Source organism: Triturus cristatus, chromosome 1_1 (genome assembly GCF_964204655.1).
Source record: "Triturus cristatus chromosome 1_1, aTriCri1.1, whole genome shotgun sequence".
Taxonomy (NCBI): domain Eukaryota; kingdom Metazoa; phylum Chordata; class Amphibia; order Caudata; family Salamandridae; genus Triturus; species Triturus cristatus.
Genome location: NC_140579.1, coordinates 703,688,731 through 703,714,422, shown reverse-complemented (window position 1 = coordinate 703,714,422; position 25,692 = coordinate 703,688,731). Strand labels below are relative to the sequence as shown.

The 25,692-nt window shown below is 40.1% G+C and overlaps 1 pseudogene; it reads right to left on the bottom strand.

Moving 5' to 3' along the window:
• The window catches only part of LOC146870907 (acidic mammalian chitinase-like), a 206,756-nt pseudogene that overhangs the window by 6,720 nt on the left and 174,344 nt on the right, over positions 1-25,692 (bottom strand).

Genomic DNA, 25,692 nt, shown 5'->3' with positions numbered 1-25,692 from the left:
CGTAGCCCTCCTTTGTGGCCGGGGTCTTGGATAGGGACAACCAACCAACCAGCTCTCGCGCTGCTAGGAGTGCCCCGGAAGCCGATTTTTGTGCTGAGACCTGCCTCTTCCGTTCGCGCCGAGGCCTGCCTGTTCAATTTGCTCTAAGGCCTGCCTGTCCCTGCAGAGCCTTGAAGGTGCCTCCGACCACAGCCCTGCTCACCACTTCATTCCTTGCTCCGCAGCTGACGGACCCCGATCAAGCCTCAAGCAGTGACATAAACTCCACCATGAAAAAGTAAGCACCTGCAACACACACCTCTGGAGCATAACTATGCTCACAAATACTATAGACCCGGCCCTGAGAAATAGGTGCCGGTGCTTAGCACCGGAAAGCACCGGCACAAATTAAGCACTGGTGCACAGGCACGTTCGTCCAAATTCTAAATGTGTTTACATCTATTATTCAGGGATAGTGATGTGTGTTTTCAATATTGTTACACAGCAGGTCCTATTTCCTTCAAAAATAAACTTTTTCATGAATATTACATGAAACATGAAAACAACATTCCTTTATAAAATGTCTGTAATAAAGTCGCACACATCAACTACATTAAAATAAATTAACGGTAATGGTATTTAAAACAATATGTTTAGGAATTATTCAAGGTCACCAGGGCAAGACTCTGCAGATCAGAGCTGGCTCTTTGAAGGGGCGGGCCTGAAAGGCGGGGGGGCATGGACCAGAGCCCACTGTGCCCAGGCCTTAAAACGTCTCTGCCTGCCAGGGATGCCGAGGTAGTGACAGAAGTGTCCTACCCTCTTCATCTGGTTTCCGGTCACTATCAGAAGTTAGAATTTACCAACAAACCATATCAGTGGTTTTCCAGTATCTGAAAATTAACTTGTTTCATAAGTTATTCCCCAGATTCAGGATTCAGCCTGACGTCGGGGGATAATTCATCACAGCAGACCTAGAACAGACAGCGATATATGGCAAACCCAAAGGTTCATGGACTCTCTACTCTTACCCCGTCCATTCCATGGGACACCCGGCCACTATTGCTAGGTACTCCACTGTGGCTCTAAGAGAGGCACAAGTCCTTCGGGCAGTACAATGCACTTCTCTGCTTCACACCAGCCAGTGGCTGTAGCCTCCGATGGCGGACTGTTGTTACGCCGGGATTTAAGCATCACACTGAACATGGACTTTCAACACTTTTGTGATTTTTCTCCTTCTCCTGTGTCCTCATTACCTTCAAGGAATTCCTTGAGCTTGTTTATAAGAGGGTGCGGGCCCTTGTTGCAGAAAGTACCCGCAAAGTCATCCTGGTCGATGGCCCAGACCATGCTGCCTCCAAATCCTTGCTCCTTCACAAACTTGACCTGTAAATACATAGAGAAAAGTTGTGAAAAGACTCATCCATTCATTCTGTTGTATTCTTAATAGGTGTGTGTTCAAAGTTACATAACCAGGCAGAGTTAAACCTCATAAATCGAATATGGCCAGGGTAGGAATTGGCAATTGGGCCATATTTTTTTTCTTTTTTTATGAAAAGTTTGTGTTTCCTAGCTGATAGTGATCTAGGCAACTGCCTAGAATTGCCTTGCACTGACCCTATCATTTTTTTCATTTACTCGTTTTTTTTGTACTGCTGTGTAGTATGACAGGGTAAACAATGTTAACATAGTATCAAAACACAATAAGGAAAGCAGAACACTTTCTTTGCACCAGTGACAGAACAATTCTGTATTGGTGACAGGTTCGTTTGGCACCTGCAATTCCATTGTCTGACCTGTCTAAAGTCACATTTGAGCAGACCAATGAGCACAAGAAGGACCTTTACATAGGTGGCTCCTCCATTTGAGCAGAAGAGCGTTGACTAACAAGCCCCAGAGTTCAAAAATAAAATGGTAAAAAGTTAATTGATTACCTTTTTATTTTTCTGCAACCTGTCCTGAAATAAGTGTCAGGACAGGGCAGTGCCAGCACTGCAGAGTGGCAGCAGCAGAGAGCTATGCGCTTTAAAAAGGGCATGTTTCTTTGGCCGGCCGTCTTGTGCTGGCCAACCAGACATGCGCATTTTAAAGTTCTTGAACCTAGCTGTCTTAGACAGCTGGGTTAGAGAAAGCGCAGGCCACCAGTGCTCTTAGGAGCGCTGGGAGAGCCTACTCTATCTAATCCTGGTGTTGCTTTCATCCTGTGAAAGCAGCCCCGAGATTGGGCAGTGCAGTTTCCTGCATCAGGAGCTTCCTGAAGACACCCGAGGGAGGAGAACGTCGCGCTGCGAAGAAAGGAAGGTACGTTTACTTTAGTTTATTTTTGTTGTTGTTGTTTTTCCCCCCTCGCCCCCCCCTCAGTACATGCCAATTGCCACTGCATTTGCATTGGCTAAAAATACACTTTTGCAGTAGTTGGCCAGTGCAAACGGGGGTTAAAAAAATAGTTCAGTCACAGGTCTACTACAGGGAGGCAAGTTTGTAGTGCAGTATGTGACACACTGTGTCCTGTGCATACTCATGGGAAATTGCTGCTCATGTTAGGCTACATCTGTACTTCCGGACCAAATCTACCTAATGGATTTTGTTAGCAACGCCACATTTATGTGTGCAACGTGTTTTTATAATTTTTAATCTGATGTTTGCTTCTCAATCGATATTTTGGGTGGTTTGCATCCCGATTAGACGACTATAGACTATAGTGCTATTAGTAGCATTGACATTGCTAGGGAGCGTGCGAAGTTAGTCATATTCAGGAAGTTTATTTTTAAAGTGTTTAAAAATTTTCTCAACTTTGGTTACTTCATTTAGTTTGTGAGAAATACAAAAAAAATTATGTTCAAAATAGCTAATATAATTGCATTTATATAGCCCTCAAGAGGCATCGGAGTGCTTTTTTCGATACAGTATTCAAACCAGCGCCCATCAGCTTGTATCTGCATCATGGTTCGGGGCAGATGTACGAACGCATTTACTAGTCGCAAACGTACATTTCAGGGTACAAAATCGAGACATCTAGTGAAGATAGCCAGGGCATTGTGGGCATTTTGTCAAGAGCAAGAAATATCTTTTGGAGCAGAATATCATCCGAGTCAGATGGATGAGATGGCAGACTGGTATTCATGGATTCTTTATGACAGCAGTTAATTACAGTTAGAGGTCACAATTTTCATGTGTCCGGTGGCCCTTCAGTAGAGATCTCTTTACCTCCAGACTGACTGTATATGTATAAAAATATATATATGTATATATATATATATATACATATATATATATATATATATATATATATATATATATATATATATATATATATATCCCAAAAATTGCCCAGCAATTGAGGCCGCACAATACTGCGAAGAAGGAAACATCCTTATATATGGGAAACAGGCAGCTTCCGATTGCGTAATACATCCTGTGGCCTGACGCGTTTCGATGGACTTTCACCATCTCTTCAGAGGCCTCGTGAGCAGGAAAAAGTTACGTGCATGACTAGCCGCCCCTCGCATTCTTAAGTGCACAGTACCTTAATTGGCCTCCGGTGTGCCGATATTGTTGCATTCTGGGCAGCGTAGTCTATTTAAGCACCATTTATCCCCTCCAGTGGGTTACATGCCCACGATTGCTTGCAGGATAAATGTTTTTAAAGCCCTCCATTAGGAATATATATTCAGTGAAAAAACCATGGGTTTCACACACGTTATAGTTAGGAATTAGCATTTAAAAAACCTTGCAAATTCAGTGAAAAAACCATAGGTTTCACACACATTATAGTTAGCTGGACATTTCACTCGTAAAAAACCAATGAAATTCCCCCGTTATGGTTAGTTAAGCCAACTATAACTCGCGCACCCGCAATCCACTGCTGATAACGTCACATATTACATCACTCATGACATGGTCAGTGACATCACTCATGACATCACTGATGACATCTCAAATGACATCACTGATGACATCATCCAGTGAATGTGTATTTTTCTGAAAATTAAATATGTTTTATATATGTATATCTCACGGACGATGGAAGAATAAATGGGTATATAAGTGTCTAAATGGATGATTTGTTTTTGAAAAATTGATTGTATAACTGACTGATTAAGTGTATCTTAGTGAATATATGGCTTACTGAGTAATGTTTAAATATGTAATTATCTGTATCAGTCTCTCACTTTGTGTATAAGTGGCTGCATGGGTTGGTGAGTAGCTACATGGGTGTTTATATAGGATATTAGGTGGTTTTTTGAGTATCAGTCTGAGTGTCTGCATGGTTCGGTGGGGGGTATTACGTAGTGCATAGGTGCATGAATGAGTGACTCACTGGTTGTATGTGTTGAAGACAGCATGTGTGCAGGACTGTATGGGTGGATGAGTGTGTGTATGGGTGTGTTAGTGAGTGAATGACTGTCTCAATAGTGTCTTTATGAGTAACTACATATGTTTTAAACTAGTATATGTGACTATTGGTGTATATAAGGGAGTATATGTGAGAGTGAGAGATTGAAAGAGTTCCTGTATGAATAAGTATGTGTTTCTATAAGTGATTGTTTAAAAGACTAAGTATGTGTAAGTTTCCGTAGAAGTAAGTGTGGTGGTGTGTGTATAACTGTATATGCAAATAAATCTATGTTTGATTCTTTATTTTCATGAGTGAGTATGTGTGTCAGTAACTCTGTGGATGAGTGGCATTGTGTAGCAGGATGTATAGGTGTATGAGTACATATGATGAGTGAGTACATGTATGAGTGACTGTACAGGACTGTTCGTGAATGAGTGGATGTGTATGTGGATCTTAGAATTACTCAAGAGGTTGTTGTAACTGGTATTGGTATGTCCATTTTTTTGAAAATTTTAGTCTCTATTTTTGAATGTGTGTTTCAAAGGTTATATTAGGGTGAGAGGAGGTCTGCCACTCTGTCACAAGGATGATGTCATCAGTGATGTCATTTGAGATGTCATCAGTGATGTCATGAGTGATGTCACTGACCATGTCATGAGTGATGTAATATGTGACGTCATCAGCAGTGGATTGCGGGTGCGCGAGTTATAGTTAGCTTAACTAACTATAACGGGGGAATTTCATTGGTTTTTTACGAGTGAAATGTCCAGCTAACTATAACGTGTGTGAAACCTATGGTTTTTTCACTGAATTTGCAAGGTTTTTTAAATTCAAATTCCTAACTATAACGTGTGTGAAACCCATGGTTTTTTCACTGAATTTGCAAGGTTTTTTAAATGCTAATTCCTAACTATAACGTGTGTGAAACCCATGGTTTTTTCACTGAATTTGCAAGGTTTTTTAAATGCTAATTCCTAACTATAACGTGTGTGAAACCCATGGTTTTTTCAGTGAATTTGTATGGTTTTTTAAATGCTAATTCTTACCTATAACGTGTGTGAAACCCATGGTTTTTTCTTTGATTTTGTATGGTTTTTTAAATACAAATTCTTATATTAAACGTGTGATTTTTTTTTTTTTTTGCAAGGTTTTTTACATCTTTTTATTTTTACTTTATATTCACTTTAAACACTATGCTTAAATTTTAAAAATTCTGCAATATATTATTTTTTCTCATTTTTTTTTTTACCAAACAGGTGAGATATATTAGTAAAACATAGTGATTCTTTTTTTCCATTTTTTTTTTTTTTTTTTACGTGCGCGTACGGTAAGCTTACGGTAAGCGTACGTTTTGCGTAATGTACGTAATATTTCTACTCTTTTTGCGTATGGTTACGCAATTTACGTAGACGTGCGTACTGCGTACGCGGCGCGTAAGCGCATATGTTACACGCGTACGTTACGCGGAAGTGTTGGGGCGTGCCTGTTATGCGCATGCGCGCGTACGCGTGTCTTTTATACGCGCATGCGTACTTTTACCGTAAGCGCTCCGTAAGCGCTCCGTAAGCGCTCCGTAAGCGTAACGTACGCGCACGGTGGGTCATGTGATCAAGAAACAAAACTTTTGATTGGTTTAAAGTACTTTCAGTTCTAGAACTCTCCTACACCACACCCATTCCCCTCATTTCTGCTTGTGATCCCTTAGGAGAAGGAGCTGAGTTGTCTTTGGGATACGATGGCAGACCAGCACTCCTCTTCTGAGAGTGAGGCTAACAGCACCACCATCAGGCAGAGAAGGAGGAAACAGAAGAGCTCTTTTATATGGGAGTATTTTACGTTTCCTGAGGGCCAGAAAAAAGTAAATGCTGCTTTAGTGACTTGCAAGCTTTGCCAGCGTGTACTTTCTAGAGGTAATCCTAACAAGAAGAATTCCTTCGGGAATCACACTATGTTAAGACACCTTGAGGATGTACACCCTAGGACACATGCTCGACATACTGGAGGAAACCCTTCAGTAAGTCGACCAAGCACATCCACAGCAGCTCAGCCGAGTCCATCTTCGGCAGCTCAGCTGAGCCCTTCATCTGTGGGGGGAGATTCACCTTTTTCTGGTCCTCTGGAAACTAACCATCGATTTGCGAGGGTTACAATGCAGTGCTCAAATTGCCATGGTCTAATTGTTCGTGGGGAGACCAGTGTTCCCCTAATTAACAACAGAATAGACCAGCACATTTGTCCTACCAGCTAATATTCCCATTCTTCCTTTCCTCTGTCCCTGCATGAACACAACGGCTCTTTTAAGAGCCAACCTTACCTCTCAACTTTTTTTAATTTTTTCTTAAAAACTTTTTTTTTTTTGTTACCATAAGCGTATTTTTTTTTTTTTTTTTTTTAAAGCACTAAAAAACAATTACCACATTACAAGGTCCTTGAGGGATTAATAACGAAATACTGAAAATCTGTTTGAGGAGAAGTGGAAAAAAGGGACCATCAAATTTCTGACTTACCTGACCCACCCAAAAATTTAATTATCAATTTAAATTTTATTGAAATTGCTTGAAAAAATGGTTTTATTTTTCGAAAATGTTCTTTCTCAATCTGAAAAAAAAGAAAAAAGTATTAATATTTAATAAAACATTTTATAATACAGTACAGGTATTTACATATTTTCCCAAAACAATTTTTTGCCATTTTTTTGCTGTTTTCAGAATATATTGCATTTCACTATAAATCGTGAAAGCAATTGCATTCATCACTTAACAGCGGGCAAAAAAAAAATAACAATCTCAAAGATTGTTTTAAAAAAGCCCAGAATCTCTTCTCACTTAAACATAACATTATAGAAATGCAAAATATTCAAAAAAAATATCATCTAATAACAATAACTATTTCTAAAAAATACCGTCTGACAATTTTGTTACAGAAGCATAATCACAAAAATAATATATCTCAAATAACTCCACAATACATCTGGTTGCCTTTCCTTTAGGCCAAATGATAATTTTAAAATTCTTTTTTGATTAAATTTCCAATGGTAATCCAATAAAATTCCAAAATTTAAATTGTACAGATGTTACCTGGTGAATGTAACCTGGGTGAATGACTACACTCCAGCAAGGGCAACCAGCCTTAGTGATGCTGAATGTATTTGCATTACTCACTGCAACCTCAAACCCCACTCGGTTGTGAATACTATGCATGATTCTACAGGGTAAGCAGCTGGGTGTGTGCTAAGAGTCTGCTTCTGCAGAAAAATAGCTGCCCCTTTCCTACTAATGCAAATCTAAAATTACCAGAGTAATACGCAATAAATCTCTGTCAACAATTCCTCTTTGCACACAGAGTCATGGTTAGAAATTAGGCAGAAAACGAAATTTCTTTGCCAATTTGAAAGCACACTTACTACTCATTTTTTGGCAAGTGATAAGTACTTTTACTGTCTGACACATTTTCAATCCACTTTTCAGAATCTGAAAACAGCACATGTCCAAACAGCTTTTTGAGACCAGGAACATGTGTAACCTGGGTGAATGACTACACTCCAGCAAGGGCAACCAGCCTTAGTGATGTTGAATGTATTTGCATTACTCACTGCAACCTCAAACCCCACTCGGTTGTGAATACTATGCATGATTCTACAGGATAAGCAGCTGGGTGTATGCTAAGAGTCTGCTTCTGCAGAAAAATAGCTGCCCCTTTCCTACTAATGCAAATGTAAAATTACCAGAGTAATACGCAATAAATATCTGTCAACAATTCCTCTTTGCACATAGAGTCATGGTTTGATATTAGGCAGAAAACGAAATTTCTTTGCCAATTTGAAAGCACACTTACTACTTTTTTTTTGGCAAGTGATAAGTACTTTTACAGTCTGACACATTTTCAATCCACTTTTCAGATTCTGAAAACAGCACATGTCCAAACAGGTTTTTGAGACCAGGAACATGTGTAACCTGGGTGAATGACTACACTCCAGCAAGGGCAACCAGCCTTAGTGATGCTGAATGTATTTGCATTACTCACTGCAACCTCAAACCCCACTCGGTTGTGAATACTATGCATGATTCTACAGGGTAAGCAGCTGGGTGTGTGCTAAGAGTCTGCTTCTGCAGAAAAATAGCTGCCCCTTTCCTACTAATGCAAATCTAAAATTACCAGAGTAATACGCAATAAATCTCTGTCAACAATTCCTCTTTGCACACAGAGTCATGGTTAGAAATTAGGCAGAAAACGAAATTTCTTTGCCAATTTGAAAGCACACTTACTACTCTTTTTTTGGCAAGTGATAAGTACTTTTACTGTCTGACACATTTTCAATCCACTTTTCAGAATCTGAAAACAGCACATGTCCAAACAGCTTTTTGAGACCAGGAACATGTGTAACCTGGGTGAATGACTACACTCCAGCAAGGGCAACCAGCCTTGGTGATGTTGAATGTATTTGCATTACTCACTGCAACCTCAAACCCCACTCGGTTGTGAATACTATGCATGATTCTACAGGGTAAGCAGCTGGGTGTGTGCTAAGAGTCTGCTTCTGCAGAAAAATAGCTGCCCCTTTCCTACTAATGCAAATGTAAAATTACCAGAGTAATACGCAATAAATCTCTGTCAACAATTCCTCTTTGCACACAGAGTCATGGTTTGATATTAGGCAGAAAACGAAATTTTTTTGCCAATTTGAAAGCACACTTACTACTCTTTTTTTGGCAAGAGATAAGTAATTTTACAGTCTGACACATTTTCAATCCACTTTTCAGATTCTGAAAACAGCACATGTCCAAACAGCTTTTTGAGTCCAGGAACATGTGTAACCTGGGTGAATGACTACACTCCAGCAAAGGCAACCAGCCTTAGTGATGTTGAATGTATTTGCATTACTCACTGCAACCTCAAACCCCATTCGGTTGTGAATACTATGCATGTTTCTACAGGATAAGCAGCTGGGTGTGTGCAAAGAGTCTGCTTCTGCAGAAAAATAGCTGCCCCTTTCCTACTAATGCAAATCTAAAATTACCAGAGTAATACGCAATAAATCTCTGACAACAATTCATCTTTGCACACAGAGTCATCTTCTGATTCTATGCAGAAAACAGTATTCCTCATTTATACCAGTACACATTAATTTATGGTGAAAACATAGTCCATAATATTTTACATGTTCCTTACATTTAAATTTCTCCCAAAACACAAAATGATAAACACAACTTCAACAAAAGGAATTCCAATTCTATTATTCATTTCTTAATTTACCACATACATCCCCTCTCAAACTCATAACTCACCTTTAAAATTAGTTAGTTGTGAAAGAAAAGCAGATTATCAGAGCCAGGATCTCTGTTCTGTACACCTCTCTCCTCTCAGCAGAACCAGATAATGGCAATGTTTCCCTCTCTTTTTCCACACATATACATGTTAATTTCAAATCTCAGTGCTTCCCCCTTTTTTTCAAATGTAATCACACATTTCTATTGGTTGAAAACCAACCCTTTTCCAAAAGTACCCTTCCCCCAACTTGACTTCTGCCTAGTACCCTTCCCCCAACTTGACTTCTGCCTGCTACCATAGCAACAGCTCATGGAACACTGCTGTGTGGAGTCAGGTCAGAAGTTCACCACACAATGTTTCATTTTCAAAGTGCAAGAGTGCTTGACTTTTCAAACCTAACAGCAAATCCATAGTAATGTTCTTTGGTAACACATTTTTCTGTACCAATACAAAACATGCTTCTATAAATTTACACATACAGCCTAGTTTTTAGTGTAGAATGGTGTGAAACAGCCAATGAGTTCGTTTTATTTAAAAAAAATATGTATGCCTCCATTTCCAAACTGTCTTTCATTTCTTTTTCCCATTCTACTGAAATACACCTCCTGAGTGCATCCAGATCTCCTTTGAAGATGTTCACAGTGTGGATTGTAGGGCACAGCTATGTCTTCTGGAGTGAAAAGTATGCAGAGAAAACAGGTATGGTGAGAGACCTTGCTTTGCCAAATGTAGACATTAAATGGATTGGCCAGAGAGGGTTAAAGTGGCACCAATTGATGCCATTGGTGAAATCCTTCATGCAAATCCAACACCCTGACCTCATAATAGTGCACTGTGGTGGCAATGACCTAGGCACTTTGACTGGGGTAGGTCTGGAAATGCTTATGAAGGACACCTTTGCACAACTGTTTTCACTTTTCCCTAAAACTGCCTTTGCGTATTCTAACATATGCCAATGGCAAAAATGGAACTGGTCCAATCATTTTTGTCCACAGATTGACAAAGCAAGAAAGCACGTCAACAAATCTGTTTCTGCTTTCCTCCGAGACTATGGTATGGGTTCCATTTACCACAACAACTTGCGTTACAACATGCAAGACATTTATAGAGGAGATGGTGTACACTTCACTGATGAAGGGAACAGAGTCTTCCTCTTGAACCTTAGACTCTGCATCGGTACTTACTTGTAGGTACCACTAAAAAATCACTTCATAAACACAACGGCTCTTTTTAGAGCCCCCTAATATCTAAACACTTAAATCTGAATTTTATTTCTGTTTTTATTTTTTTTGTCTACCGTACGCGTACGGTAAGCTTACCGTACGCGTACCCCGCAATTTTTTTTTTAAATTAATAAATGTTTTTTTCGTACTTTTGTGTCCTTCTTTGACCCCCTTTCAAATGTTAGGGGGTCTGTAACTCTCTTCCTTGCCCCCTTTTCACGTTATCTCCCTTTTTTTTTTCTGTGTGAAACACACGAAATGGCGGCCGACACTTCCTGATTTCGTCCGATTCGAATGTTTACAGTCATGTGACAACCAATCAGATTTGAGCTCGCGCTCGGCACCGTACGCGTACGGTAAGCTTACGGTAAGCGCACGGAGCGCGCTTACAGATATATATATTGATTTAAATGCTATTTTCTCAGGAACTACTGAACAGATTTACACCAGACCTACAAAAGGCACATCCTTGACCTGCGGACTACCTCTCTGCCAAATTACAAGTAATTCTGTTCAGCCGTTCGGGCTGTAGCTGTGTCTAAAGGTCCTATGGAAAAATGCATGGGGAAAACGCGTTTTGGGACCCCCCTTTTTTCTCAGCCCCCGCTTGACGAATCACCCCGAGACTTTCAGGGTAGGAGCGGAGCGTAGCGCCCCATTATTTTTGAAAAATTCGCGAGGATTCGTCAACCGGCGCCAAAGTAATTCAAAATAGAATTTTCAGATTTCCTATGGAAACACGGTCCTAACTATAACTATCTACTGGCGACCGCCAGTAGATATATATATTCACTTAAAAAACAGCACTGTGCTAGTCCTATGCTTAAAGACTTTGCTGTTCAAATGGCAAAAGACTTTGTCCTTTTCTATCTCGGCGTGGATGGCACTGTGCTAATCCTATGCTTAAAGATTTTGATAGAAAAACAGACATTTGAGGTGAGCAGATCTAGAGTGTCGCTGGTATTGTGAGTACTCCATACAGGAGCTGCTTTCCACCTAAACTTGAGAACTACCCAGAGTTCTCTGCTTCTTTTTTGCATAATTTATTCGTCACTCTATGACTGAAAGGGTATTTCTTTGACTTATACTGGGTGCTCCCTTGTGTCTGGACAAAGCTATACCTCTCTGAAGAGCTCTAATTAGAGCGAAACACTGTGTCAGGGGTTGCTTTTACTCATTTCAGGTTGGCTTGATTGGTATTTTACCAACTCAAAGCTGTAATACTGTGCCTGGAGTGGTAATTGGCTTTTGTCATTTTACAGCTCGGCAAGGACAGCACTGTGCTAGTCCTATGCTTAAAGACTTTGCTGTACAAATGGCAAAAGACTTTGTCCTTTTCTATCTCGGCGTGGATGGCACTGTGCTAATCCTATGCTTAAAGATTTTGATAGAAAAACAGACATTTGAGGTGAGCAGATCTAGAGTGTCGCTGGTATTGAGAGTACTCCATACAGGAGCTGCTTTCCACCTAAACTTGAGAACTACCCAGAGTTCTCTGCTTCTTTTTTGCATATATATATATATATATATATATATATATATATATATATATATATATATATATATATATTCACTTAAAAAACCATAGGTTTCACACATGTTATAGTTAGGTGGATATTTCACTCGTAAAAAACCAATGAAATTCCCCCGTTATAGTTAGTTCAGATAACTATAACTCGCGCGCCCGCAATGCACTGCTGATGACGTCACATATTACATCACTCATGACATGGTCAGTGACATCACTCATGACATCACTGATGACATCATCCTTGTGATAGAGTGGCGGTCGCGCGAGTTATAGTTATCTGAACTAACTATAACGGGGGAATTTCATTGGTTTTTTACGAGTGAAATATTCACCTAACTATAACATGTGTGAAACCTATGGTTTTTTAAGTGAATTTGCAAGGTTTTTTAAATGCTAATTCCTAACTATAACGTGTATGAAACCTATGGTTTTTTCAGTGAATTTGTAAGTTTTTTTAAATGCTAAGTTATGTATGTATTATTATTTTTTTTATATATTTATTTTACAATAAAGTACGTATTAAAAACATTTTTTTTTGGTTTTACACGGTGAGCGCACCCCCGCAAATTAAAAAAAAAAACTAAAAAAAAGAAATCTGCCTTTGCAGTCCTTCAGGGACCCCCTGACAAAGGCTAGGGGGTCAGGAACTCTCTACCCTGCCCCCTTTTCACGTTCGCCACCTTCCTTTTTCACTCTCGCACTGAAACAAACAAAATGGCGGCCGACACTTCCTGATTTCGACCGATTCGAACGTTGACTAACATGTAACCACCAATCAGAATTATGCTCGCGCACGTTAGGGTGCTCGCACGGTGAGCGCACGGTGCGCGCACGGTACGCGCTTATAGATATTTACATGCTTTTAAATGCTATTTTCTCAGGAACTACTGAACAGATTGACACCAGACCTGCAAAAGGCACTTCCCTGACCTGAGGACTAACTCTCTGCCAAATTTCAAGTAATTCTGTTCAGCCGTTCGGGCTGTACCTTCGACTAAAGGTCCTATGGGAAAAAGCATGGGGAAAACGCGTTTTGGGACCCCCCTTTTTTCTCGGCCCCCACTTGACGAATTGCCCTGAGACTTTCAGGGTAGGAGCTGAGCGGAGCGCCCCATTAGTTTTGAAAATTTCTCGAGGAATCGTCAACCGGCACCAAAGTTATTCAAAATAGAATTTTCAGATTTCCTATGGAAACACGGTCCTAACTATAACTATCTACTGGCGACTGCCAGTAGATAATATATATATATATATAAATATATATAAATATATATATATATATATATATATATATATATATATATATATATATATATATATATATATATATATATATATTACCTACTGGCGGTCGCCTGTAGCTAGTTATAGTTAGGACCTATTTTCCGTAGGAAATCCGCAACATTCTATTCCCGATAAGTCTGGCGCCGGTTGACGAATCTTCGTGAAATTTTCCAAACTTTTGGCCAGCTCCGGTCCGCTCCTATCCTGAAAGTTTTGGGGTGATTCGTCAAGCAGGGGCTGAGAAAAAAGGGGGTCCCAAAACACATTTTCCCCATGCAATTTCCCATAGGGCCTTTTGACGCAGCTACAGCCCGAACTGCTGAATGGAATTAGACCAAATTTGGCAAAGAGGTAGTCCTCAGTTCAGACTCGTGCCTTTTGCTTAAATGGTGTAAATCCGTGAAACAGTTCATGAGAAAATTAGAGTTAAATGTACATATATATCTATGGCCTCGGAGGATCCGCGCACCCTATGTGCACACTGAGCGCACCCTCTGCGAACTGTGCGCGCACCCTCCCGATCACACGCTGAATGTTAATTGGCTGTCAAATGTCTGTCAACATTCGAAACCAGGAACTGTTGGCAGCCGTGTTGTGCCTCGGTAGAAGCGAGGCTGAGGAAGTAAGGGAAATAAGTGTGTGAAACATGTAAAGGGGGCAGGGTAGAAATACTCTGACCCCCCAGGGCCACCTTTTTTTTTTTTTTTAAATGGCAAAATGCACGCAGGGTGCGCGGATCCAGACGTAAAAAAAGATAAAAACGAAGCGCGGGCTTTCGCGCTTCCTTAATAATTAGCCCCCGGGGTGCCAAATCCCGGGGCAAAATGCATAAAAAATTTAAAGGGAGGCCCAGGGGGGCCCCAGCCCCGGGGACCGCCAACCACCCGGGGCTACAAAATAAATAGGGTGGGGGGGCTGAACAGCCCCCCCAAGCCCCTAGGACCACCACTGACCATGTCATGAGTGATGTAATATGTGACGTCATCAGCAGTGTATTGCGGGGGCGCGAGTTATAGTTAGCTGAACTAACTATAACTGGGGAATTTCAATGGTTTTGTACGGGGGAACTGTCCAGCTAACTATAACGCCCCTGAAACCTATGGTTTTTTCAGTGAATATATATATACATATATATATATATATATATACATACATATATATACATATATCAAAACAACCAGTCTCGGTGAAAACCGAGAACGCCATGTCCTTGCCGCTTACGACGGCGGTCCGTGGTGAGGGGGCGAGCCTCAAAAAACCAATCCGATCGCTGAAACTCTCCAAAGGCATCCAAAGGAAAAACAGCAACCACGGACTGTTAAATGCTTAAAAAGCAGTATTTTTATTTAGCAAATTATCGGCAACTCGGGGTGTTTCAGGACCTAGTCCCTTGATCACGAGTGCTGTCAGTGTATTCTCGTTTGTTTAAATAAACTCATGATTTCTTAATTCATAGTAAGTGAAAACAGACTCAAACTTTTGGCCAGCTCCGGTCCGCTCCTATCCTGAAAGTTTTGGGGTGATTCGTCAAGCAGGGGCCGAGAAAAAAGGGGGTCCCAAAACACGTTTTCCCCATGCAATTTCCCATAGGGCCTTTTGACGCAGCTACAGCCCGAACTGCTGAATGGAATTAGACCAAATTTGGCAAAGAGGTAGTCCTCAGTTCAGACTCGTGCCTTTTGCTTAAATGGTGTAAATCCGTGAAACAGTTCATGAGAAAATTAGAGTTAAATGTACATATATATCTATGGCCTCGGAGGATTCGCGCACCCTATGTGCACACTGAGCGCACCCTCTGCGAACTGTGCGCGCACCCTCCCGATCACACGCTGAATGTTAATTGGCTGTCAAATGTCTGTCAACATTCGAAACCAGGAACTGTTGGCAGCCATGTTGTGCCTCGGTAGAAGCGAGGCTGAGGAAGTAAGGGAAATAAGTGTGTGAAACATGTAAAGGGGGCAGGGTAGAAATACTCTGACCCCCCAGGGCCCCCTTTTTTTTTTTTTAAATGGCAAAATGCGTGCAGGGTGCGCGGATCCAGCCGTAAAAAAAGATAAAAACGTAGCGCGGGCTTTCGCGCTTCCTTAATAATTAGCCCCCGGGGTGCCAAATCCCGGGGCAAAATGCATAAAAAATTTAAAGGGGGGCCCAGGGGGCCCCCAGCCCCGGGGACCGCCAACCACCCGGGGCTACAAAATAAATAGGGTGGGGGGGCTGAACAGCCCCCCCAAGCCCAGAGGACCACCACTGACCATGTCATGAGTGATGTAATATGTGACGTCATCAGCAGTGCATTGCGGGGGCGCGAGTTATAGTTAGCTGAACTAACTATAACTGGGGAATTTCAATGGTTTTGTACGGGGAAAATGTCCCCTGAAACCTATGGTTTTTTCAGTGAATATATATATACATATATATATATATATATATATATTCAGTGAAAAAACCATAGGTTTCACACACGTTATAGTTAGGAATTAGCATTTAAAAAACCTTGCAAATTCAGTGAAAAAACCATAGGTTTCACACACGTTATAGTTAGCTGGACATTTCACTCGTAAAAAACCAATGAAATTTCCCCGTTATAGTTAATTAAGCTAACTATAACTCGCGCGCCCGCAATGCACTGCTGATGACGTCACATATTACATCACTCATGACATGGTCAGTGACATCACTCATGACGTCACTGATGACATCTCAAATGACATCACTGATGACATCACTGATGACATCATCCAGTGAATGTGTGTTTTTCTGAAAATTAAATATGTTTTATATATCTCAAGGTCGATGGAAGAATAAATGAGTATATAAGTGTCTAAATGGATGATTTGTTTTTGAAAAATTGATTGTATTACTGACTGATTAAGTGTATCTTATTGAATACATGGCTAAGTGAGTAATGTTTAAATGTGTAAATACCTGTATCAGTCTCTCACTTTGTGTATAAGTGGCTGCATGGGTTGGTGAGCAGCAACATGAGTGTCTATATAGGTTATTAGTTGGTTTTTTGAGTATCAGTATGAGTGTCTGAGTGTCTGTATGGTTCAGTGGGGGGTATTACGTAGTGCATAAGTGCATGAATGAGTGACTCACTGTATGTATGTGTTGAAGACAGCATATGTGCAGGACTGTATGGGTGAAAGAGTGTGTGTATGGGTGTGTTAGTGAGTGAATGGCTGTCTCAATAGTGTCTTTATGAGTAACTACATATGTTTTAAACTAGTATATGTGACTATTGGTGTATATAAGTGAGTGTATGTGAGAGTGAGAGATTGAAAGAGTTCCTGTATGAATAAGTATGTGTTTCTATAAGTGATTGTTTAAAAGACTAAGTATGTGTAAGTTTCCGTAGAAGTAAGTGTGGTGGTGTGTGTATAACTGTATATGCGAATAAATGTATGTTTGATTCTTTATTAGCATGAGTAACTATGTGTGTGAGTAACTCTATGGATGAGTGGCATTGTGTTACAGGATGTATAGGTGTATGAGTACATATGATGTGTGAGTACACGAATGAGTGACTGTACAGGACTGTTGGTGAATAAGTGGATGTTTATGTGGATCTTAGAATTATTGAAGAGGTTGTTGTAATTGGTATTGGTATGTTCATTTTTTTGAAAATTTCAGTCTCTATTTTTGAATGTGTGTATCAAAGGTTATATTAGGGTGAGAGGAGGTCTGCCACTCTATCACATGGATGATGTCATCAGTGATGTCATCAGTGATGTCATTTGAGATGTCATCAGTGATGTCATGAGTGATGTCACTGACCATGTCATGAGTGATGTAATATGTGACGTCATCAGCAGTGCATTGCGGGCGCGCGAGTTATAGTTAGCTTAACTAACTATAACGGGGAAATTTCATTGGTTTTTTACGAGTGAAATGTCCAGCTAACTATAACGTGTGTGAAACCTATGGTTTTTTCACTGAATTTGCAAGGTTTTTTAAATGCTAATTCCTAACTATAACGTGTGTGAAACCTATGGTTTTTTCACTGAATTTGCAGGGTTTTTTAAATGCTAATTCCTAACTATAACATGTGTGAAACCTATGGTTTTTTCAGTGAATTTGCAAGGTTTTTTAAATGCTAATTTCTAACTATAACGTGTGTGAAACCCATGGTTTTTTCAGTGAATTTGTATGGTTTTTTAAATGCTAATTCTTAGCTAGAACATATGTGATTCCCATATTTTTTTTTATTGATTTTTTATGATTTTTTTATTATAAATTCTTATATTAAATGTGTTTTTTTTTTTAAAAAAAACAAGTTTTTTTAAAACTTTTTATTCTCTTAAAACACTATGTTTTTTTTCTAAAAAATCTGCAATATTTCAAGTTTTCTCTTTTTTTATTTTACCAAACAGGTAAGATATATTAGTATAACTTTGAAAATATTTTTTTTTTATTTTTTTTTTTTAGTGCGCGTACGGTAAGCGTACGGTAAGTGTACGGTTTACGCAATGCCCGTAATTTATCTACTCTGTTTGCGTATAGTTACGCAATTTGCGTAGCCGCGCGTACTGCGCGTGGGGCGCGTAGGCGTGTACGCTACACGCGCACGTTACGCGGAAGTGTTGGGGAGTGACTGTTATGCGCATGCGCGCGAGCGCGTGTCTTTTTTACGCGCATGCGTACTTTTGCCGTAAGCGCACCGTAAGCGCACCGTAAGCGTAACGTACGCGCACGGTGGGTCATGTGATCATGAAACACAACTTTTGATTGGTTGAAACTACTTTCAGTTCTAGAACTCTCCTACACCACACCCATTCCCCTCATTTCTGCTTGTGATCCCTTAGGAGAAGGAGCTGGGTTGTCTTTGTGATACGATGGCAGAACAGCAGAGCTCTTCTGAGAGTGAGGCTAGCAGCACTACCTTGAGGCAGCGAAGGAGGAAAGAAAAGACCTCTTTCATATGGGAGTATTTTACTTTTCCAGAGGGCAAGAAAAAGGTAAATGCACCCTTAGTGACTTGTAAGCTGTGTGGCCGTGTACTTTCAAGAGGGAATCCCAACAAGAGGTATTCCTTCGGGAATCACACCATGTTGAGACACCTTAAAGATGTACACAGAAGGACACATGCTCGACATACTGAAGGTAACCCTTCAGTAAGTCAACCAAGCACATCCACAGCACCTCAGCCTGGTCCATCATCTGCAGGGCCGAGTCTATCTTCGGCAGGTCAGCTGAGCCCTTCATCTGTGGTGGGAGCATCTCCTTTTTCTACTCCTCTGGAAACAAACCATCGGTTTGTGAGGGTTGAAATACGGTGCGCCACTTGTCATGATCTAATTTGTCATAGGGAGACCAGTGTTTCCTTAGTGAACAATAAAATAGATCAGCACATTTGTCGTACCGACTAATATTCCCATTCTTTCTTTCCTCTGTCCCTGCATGAACACAACGGCTCTTGTAAGAGCCAACCTTACCTTTCAACTATTTTTTATATATGTTTTTAAAACTTTTTTTTTATTTTTTTTTTACCGTACGCGTACGGTACGCGTAATTTTTTTATTTTTTTTTTTAAACCACTAAAAATCAATTATCACATTACAAGGTCCTTGAGAGACTACAATGAAAAACTGAAAATGTGATTGTGGAGAAGTGGAAAAAAGGGACCATGAAATTTTTGACTTACCATACCCACTCAAAAAAATATTTATTAATTTAAATTTAATTTTAATTGCTTTAAAAATGGTTCTAGTTTTCGAAAATTTTCTATCTCAATCTGAAAAAAAAGAAAAAAGTATTAATATTTAATAAAACATTTTATAATACAGTACACATATTTACATATTTTTCAAAAAAAAATTTTGCCTTTTTTTTTGCTGTTTTCAGAATATATTGCATTTCACTATAAATTGTGAAAGCAATTGCATTCATCATTTAACAGCGGGCAAAAAAAAAATTAACAATCTCAAAGATTGTTTTAAAAAAGCCCACAATCTCTTTTTGCATAAACATAACTTTATAGAAATGCATAATATTCTTAAAAAATATCATCTAATATCAATACTTATTTCTTTAAAATACCGTCTGACATTTTTGTTTCAGAAGTATATCACAAAAATATATCTCAAATAACTCCACAATACATCTGGTTCCATTTCTGAGACCAGCAACATGTGTAACCTGGGTGACTGACTACACTCCAGCAAGGGCAACCAGCCTTAGTGATGCTGAATGTATTTGCATTACTGACTGCAACCTCAAACCCCACTCGGTTGTGAATACTATGCATGATTCCACAGGATATGCAGCTGGCTGTGTGCTAAGAGTCTGCTTCTGCATAAAAAAATAGCTCCCCCTTTACATCTAATGCAACTGTGAAATCACCAGAGCAATACGCAATAAATCTCTGCCTGTAATTCCTCTTTGCACACAGAGTCATGTTTTCATATTAGTCAGAAAACGAAATTTCTTTGCCAATTTGAAAGCACACTTACTACTCTTTTTTTTGGCAAGTGATAAACACTTTTACAGACTGACACATTATGAATCCACTTTTCAGATTCTTAAAAAAGCACATGTCCAAACTGCTTTTTCAGACCAGCACCATGTGTAACCTGGGTGACTGACTACACTCCAGCAAGGGCAACCAGCCTTAGTGATGCTGAATGTATTTGCATTACTGACTGAAACCTCAAACCCCACTCGGTTGTGAATACTGTGCATGATTCCACAGGATAAGCAGCTGGGTGTGTGCTAAGAGTCTGCTTCTGCACAAAAAAATGGCTCCCCCTTTCCATCTAATGCAACTGTGAAATCACCAGAGCAATACGCAATAAATCTCTGCCTGTAATTCCTCTTTGCACACAGAGTCATGTTTTCACATTAGTCACAAAACGAAATTTCTTTGCCAATTTGAAAGCACACTTACTAGTCTTTTTTTTGGCAAGTGATAAGTACTTTTACAGACTGACACATTTCCACTTTTCAGATTCTTAAAAAAGCACATGTCCAAACTGCTTTTTCAGACCAGCACCATATGTAACCTGGGTGACTCACTACACTCCAGCAAGGGCAACCAGCCTTAGTGATGCTGAATGTATTTGCATTACTGACTGAAACCTCAAACCCCACTCGGTTGTGAATACTGTGCATGATTCCACAGGATAAGCAGCTGGGTGTGTGCTAAGAGTCTGCTTCTGCACAAAAAAATGGCTCCCCCTTTCCATCTAATGTAACTGTGAAATCACCAGAGCAATACGCAATAAATCTCTGCCTGTAATTCCTCTTTGCACACAGAGTCATGTTTTCATATTAGTCACAAAACGAAATTTCTTTGCCAATTTGAAAGCACACTTACTACTCTTTTTTTTGGCAAGTGATAAACACTTTTACAGACTGACACATTTTGAATCCACTTTTTAGATTCTTAAAAAAGCACATGTCCAAACTGCTTTTTCAGACCAGCACCATGTGTAACCTGGGTGACTGACTACACTCCAGCAAGGGCAACCAGCCTTAGTGATGCTAAATGTATTTGCATTACTGACTGAAACCTCAAACCCCACTCGGTTGTGAATACTGTGCATGATACCAGAGGATAAGCAGCTGGGTGTGTGCTAAGAGTCTGCTTCTACACAAAAAAAATGGCTCACCCTTTCCATCTAATGCAACTGTGAAATCACCAGAGCAATACGCAATAAATCTCTGCCTGTAATTCCTCTTTGCACACAGAGTCATGTTTTCATATTAGTCACAAAACGAAATTTCTTTGCCAATTTGAAAGCACACTTACTACTCTTTTTTTTGGCAAGTGATAAACACTTTTACAGACTGACACATTTTGAATCCACTTTTCAGATTCATAAAAAAGCACATGTCCAAACTGCTTTTTCAGACCAGCACCATGTGTAACCTGGGTGACTGACTACACTCCAGCAAGGGCAACCAGCCTTACTGATGCTGTATGTATTTGCATTACTGACTGAAACCTCAAACCCCACTCGGTTGTGAATACTGTGCATGATTCCAGAGGATAAGCAGCTGGGTGTGTGCTAAGAGTCTGCTTCTACACAAAAAAAATGGCTCCCCCTTTCCATCTAATGCAACTGTGAAATCACCAGAGCAATACGCAATAAATCTCTGCCTGTAATTCCTCTTTGCACACAGAGTCATGTTTTCACATTAGTCACAAAACAAAATTTCTTTGCCAATTTGAAAGCACACTTACTTTTCTTTTTTTTGGCAAGTGATAAACACTTTTACAGACTGACACATCTTGAATCCACTTTTCAGATTCTGAAAACAGCACATGTCCAAACTGCTTTTTCAAACCAGCACCATTTGTAACCTGGGTGACTGCCTACACTCCAGCAAGGGCAACCAGCCTTTTACTGATGCTGTATGTATTTGCATTACTGAGTGCAACCTGAAACCCTTAAAGTATTCCTTATTTTTACCAGTACACCTTAATTTATCGTGAAAACATAGTCCATATTATTTTACATGTTCCTCACATTTAAATTTCTCCCAAAACAGAAAATGATAAACACAACTTCAACAAAAGGAATTCCATTTCTATTATTCATTTCTTAATTTACCATATACATCCCCTCTCAAACTCTAAACTCACCTTTAAAATTAGTTAGTTGTGAAAGAAATGTGGCACTCAAACAGCAGATTATCAGAGCCAGGATCTCTGTTCTTTACACCTCTCTCCTCTCAGCAGAACCAGATAATGGCAAACTTTCCCTTTCTTTTTCCACACATATACATGTTAATTTCAGATCTCAGTGCTTCCCCCTTTTTTTCAAATGTAATCACACATTTCTATTGGTTGAAAACCCAACCCTTTTCCAAAAGTACCCTTCCCCCAACTTGACTTCTGCCTAGTACCCTTCCCCCAACTTGACTTCTGCCTGCTACCATAGCAACAGCTCATGGAACACTGCTGTGTGGAGTTAGGTCAGAAGTTCACCAAACAATGTTTCAATTCCACAGAGCAAGAGTGCTTGACTTTTCAAACCTAACAGCAAATCCATAGTACTGTTCTTTGGTAACACATTTTTCTGTACCAATACAAAACATGCTTCTATTAATTTACACATACAGCCTAGTTTTTATTCTAGAATGGTATGAAACAGCCAATCAGTTCTTTTTTTTATAAAAAAAATATGTATGCCTCCATTTCCAAACTGTCTTTCATTTCTTTTTACCATTCTACTGAATTTCACCTCCTGAGTGCATCCATTTCTCCTTTGAAGATGTTCACAGTGTGGATTGTAGGGCACAGCTATGTCTTCTGGAGTGAAAAGTATGCAGAGAAAACAGATATGGTGAGAGACCTTGCTTTGCCAAATGTAGACATTAAATGGATTGGTCAGAGAGGGTTAAAGTGGCACCAATTGATGCCATTGGTGAAATCCTTTATGCAAATCCAACACCCTGACCTCATAATAGTGCACTGTGGTGGCAATGACCTAGGCACTTTGACTGGGGTAGGTCTGGAAATGCTTATGAAGGACACCTTTGCACAACTGTTTTCACTTTTCCCTAAAACTGCCTTTGTCTTTTCAAACATATGCCAAAGGCAAAAATGGAACTGGTCCAATCATTTTTGTCCGCAGATTGACAAAGCAAGAAAGCACGTCAACAAATCTGTTTCTGCTTTCCTCAGAGACTATGGTATGGGTTCCATTAACCACAACAACTTGCGTTACGACATGCAAGACATTTATAGAGGAGATGGTGTACACTTCACTGATGAAGGGAACAGAGTCTTCCTCTTGAACCTTAGACTCTGCATCGGTACTTACTTGTAGGTACCACTAAAAAATCACTTCATAAACACAACGGCTCTTTTTAGAGCCCCCTAATATCTAAACACTTAAATCTGAATTTTATTTCTTTTTTTATTTTTTTTTCTACCGTACGCGTACGGTAAGCTCACCGTAAGCTTACCGTACGCGTACCCCGCGATTTTTTTTTAAAATTAATAAATGGTTTTTTTGTACTTTTCTGTCCTTCTTTGACCCCCTTTCAAATGTTAGGGGGTCTGTAACTCTCCTCCTTGCCCCCTTTTCAAGTTATCACCCTTTTTTTTCTGTGTGAAACACACAAAATGGCGGCCGCCGCTTCCTGGTTTCGACCGATTCGAATGTTTACTAAGATCTGACAGCCAATCAGAATCGCGCTCGCGCACGCCACCGTACGCGTACGGTAAGCGCACCGTAAGCGCACCGTAAGCTGGCTCAGATATATATATTGATTTAAAGGCTATTTTCTCAGAATCTACTGAACAGATTTACACCAAACCTACAAAAGGCACTTCCTTGACCTGAGGACTACCTCTCTGCCAAATTTCAAGTAATTCTGTTCAGCCGTTCGGGCTGTAGCTGTGTCTAAAGGTCCTATGGAAAAATGCATGGGAAAAACGCGTTTTGGGACCCCCCTTTTATCTCAGCCCCCGCTTCACGAATCCCCCCGAGACTTTCAGGGTAGGAGCGGAGCGTAGCGCCCCACCTATTTTGAAAATTTCGCGAGGATTCGTCGACCGGCGCCAAAGTTATTCCAAATAGAATGTTGCGGATTTCCTATGGAAACGTGGTCCTAACTATAACTACCTACTGGCGACCGCCAGTAGGTAATATATACATACATATATATACATATATCAAAACAACCAGTCTCGGTGAAAACCGAGAACGCCATGTCCTTGCCGCTTACGACGGCGGTCCGTGGTGAGGGGGCGAGCCTCAAAAAACCAATCCGATCGCTGAAACTCTCCAAAGGCATCCAAAGGAAAAACAGCAACCACGGACTGTTAAATGCTTAAAAAGCAGTATTTTTATTTAGCAAATTATCGGCAACTCGGCGTGTTTCAGGACCTAGTCCCTTGATCACGAGTGCTGTCAGTGTATTCTCGTTTGTTTAAATAAACACGTGATTTCTTAATTCATAGTAAGTGAAAACAGACTCAAAATGTATAAACATATATTAAACATATTGTGACTATTTTTAACAGAGTCAATTATAATTATAATGGAACCTCTAAAATTAAATTCATTCTGGCAGTCCGGGTCGTTAATACTTTTAACAATCGTTGTAGATAATGAACTCATTGGTAACATTAGCCGAACAATAAACAACAATGAAAAACAGGTCACATTAATCATTGCCCCTGTGTGCAATTTGAATCGTGAAATTTTATTCTTCACTTTCAAATTAACGGATCTTAAAGTTGTTTCTCAGATGGATATTAGGTTCTATAACTCCATTCTTAGTGCCACAAATACTGCCAAAAATACTGCTTTTGAAGCATTTAAGAGTCCCTGTTTGCTGTTTTTCCTTTGGATGCCTTTGGAGAGTTTTGGCGATTGGATTGGCTTTTTGATGCTCGCCCCCTCACCACGGACCGCCGTCGAAAGCAAGGACATGGCGTTCTCGGTTTTCACCGAGACTGGTTGTTTTGATAGTTTTGTTTGACCTTGCCCGGAAAGTGGATATCGAGGTACGGATACTTTTCAAGGAAGCAACTGCACGATATATTGGAGCAGTCACAGAAGTGCAACTTCCAAGACGAGTGAAGGAGTACCGGTGGATAACTTTGCAGACGGAATGCGATTCAGTTTCCAGTAAGTTGCAACTGTTTCGCCGCGCTAAGCAGTAACGCGCTAATAGCGTAATATCTATAATAGCAAGAAATGGCAATGTTGAGGAACAACAAGCGCGCTGAAGCAGCGGATAAAATGTTTGACCAATGTTGTATGGAAAACAGCTCTGAAACTAGCCCAAGAGATGGTGCTGCTAATGTAACACCAACGAAGAAGATACTTTGGGACAAATTATGGAAAGCCCTGAAAACAGAGCAGAATAAATGGTGGGAAGTCACCACGCTGCAGAAGTATATAGAAGTAGGGAGGATACCGAGAGGTTTGCGAATTTCCATCACCCCAACGTTTAATGATCCTGACCCCGAACTGGTTACGGATTGGGCAAGTAATAACCACCAATGTTCAATTAATATGCTACAAATGTTAGTGAAATATGCAAAGAAGTATGTAGAGAGGCTGGTGAAAGAAATTGAAGAACACACGGAGCAGCTGAAAGCACTC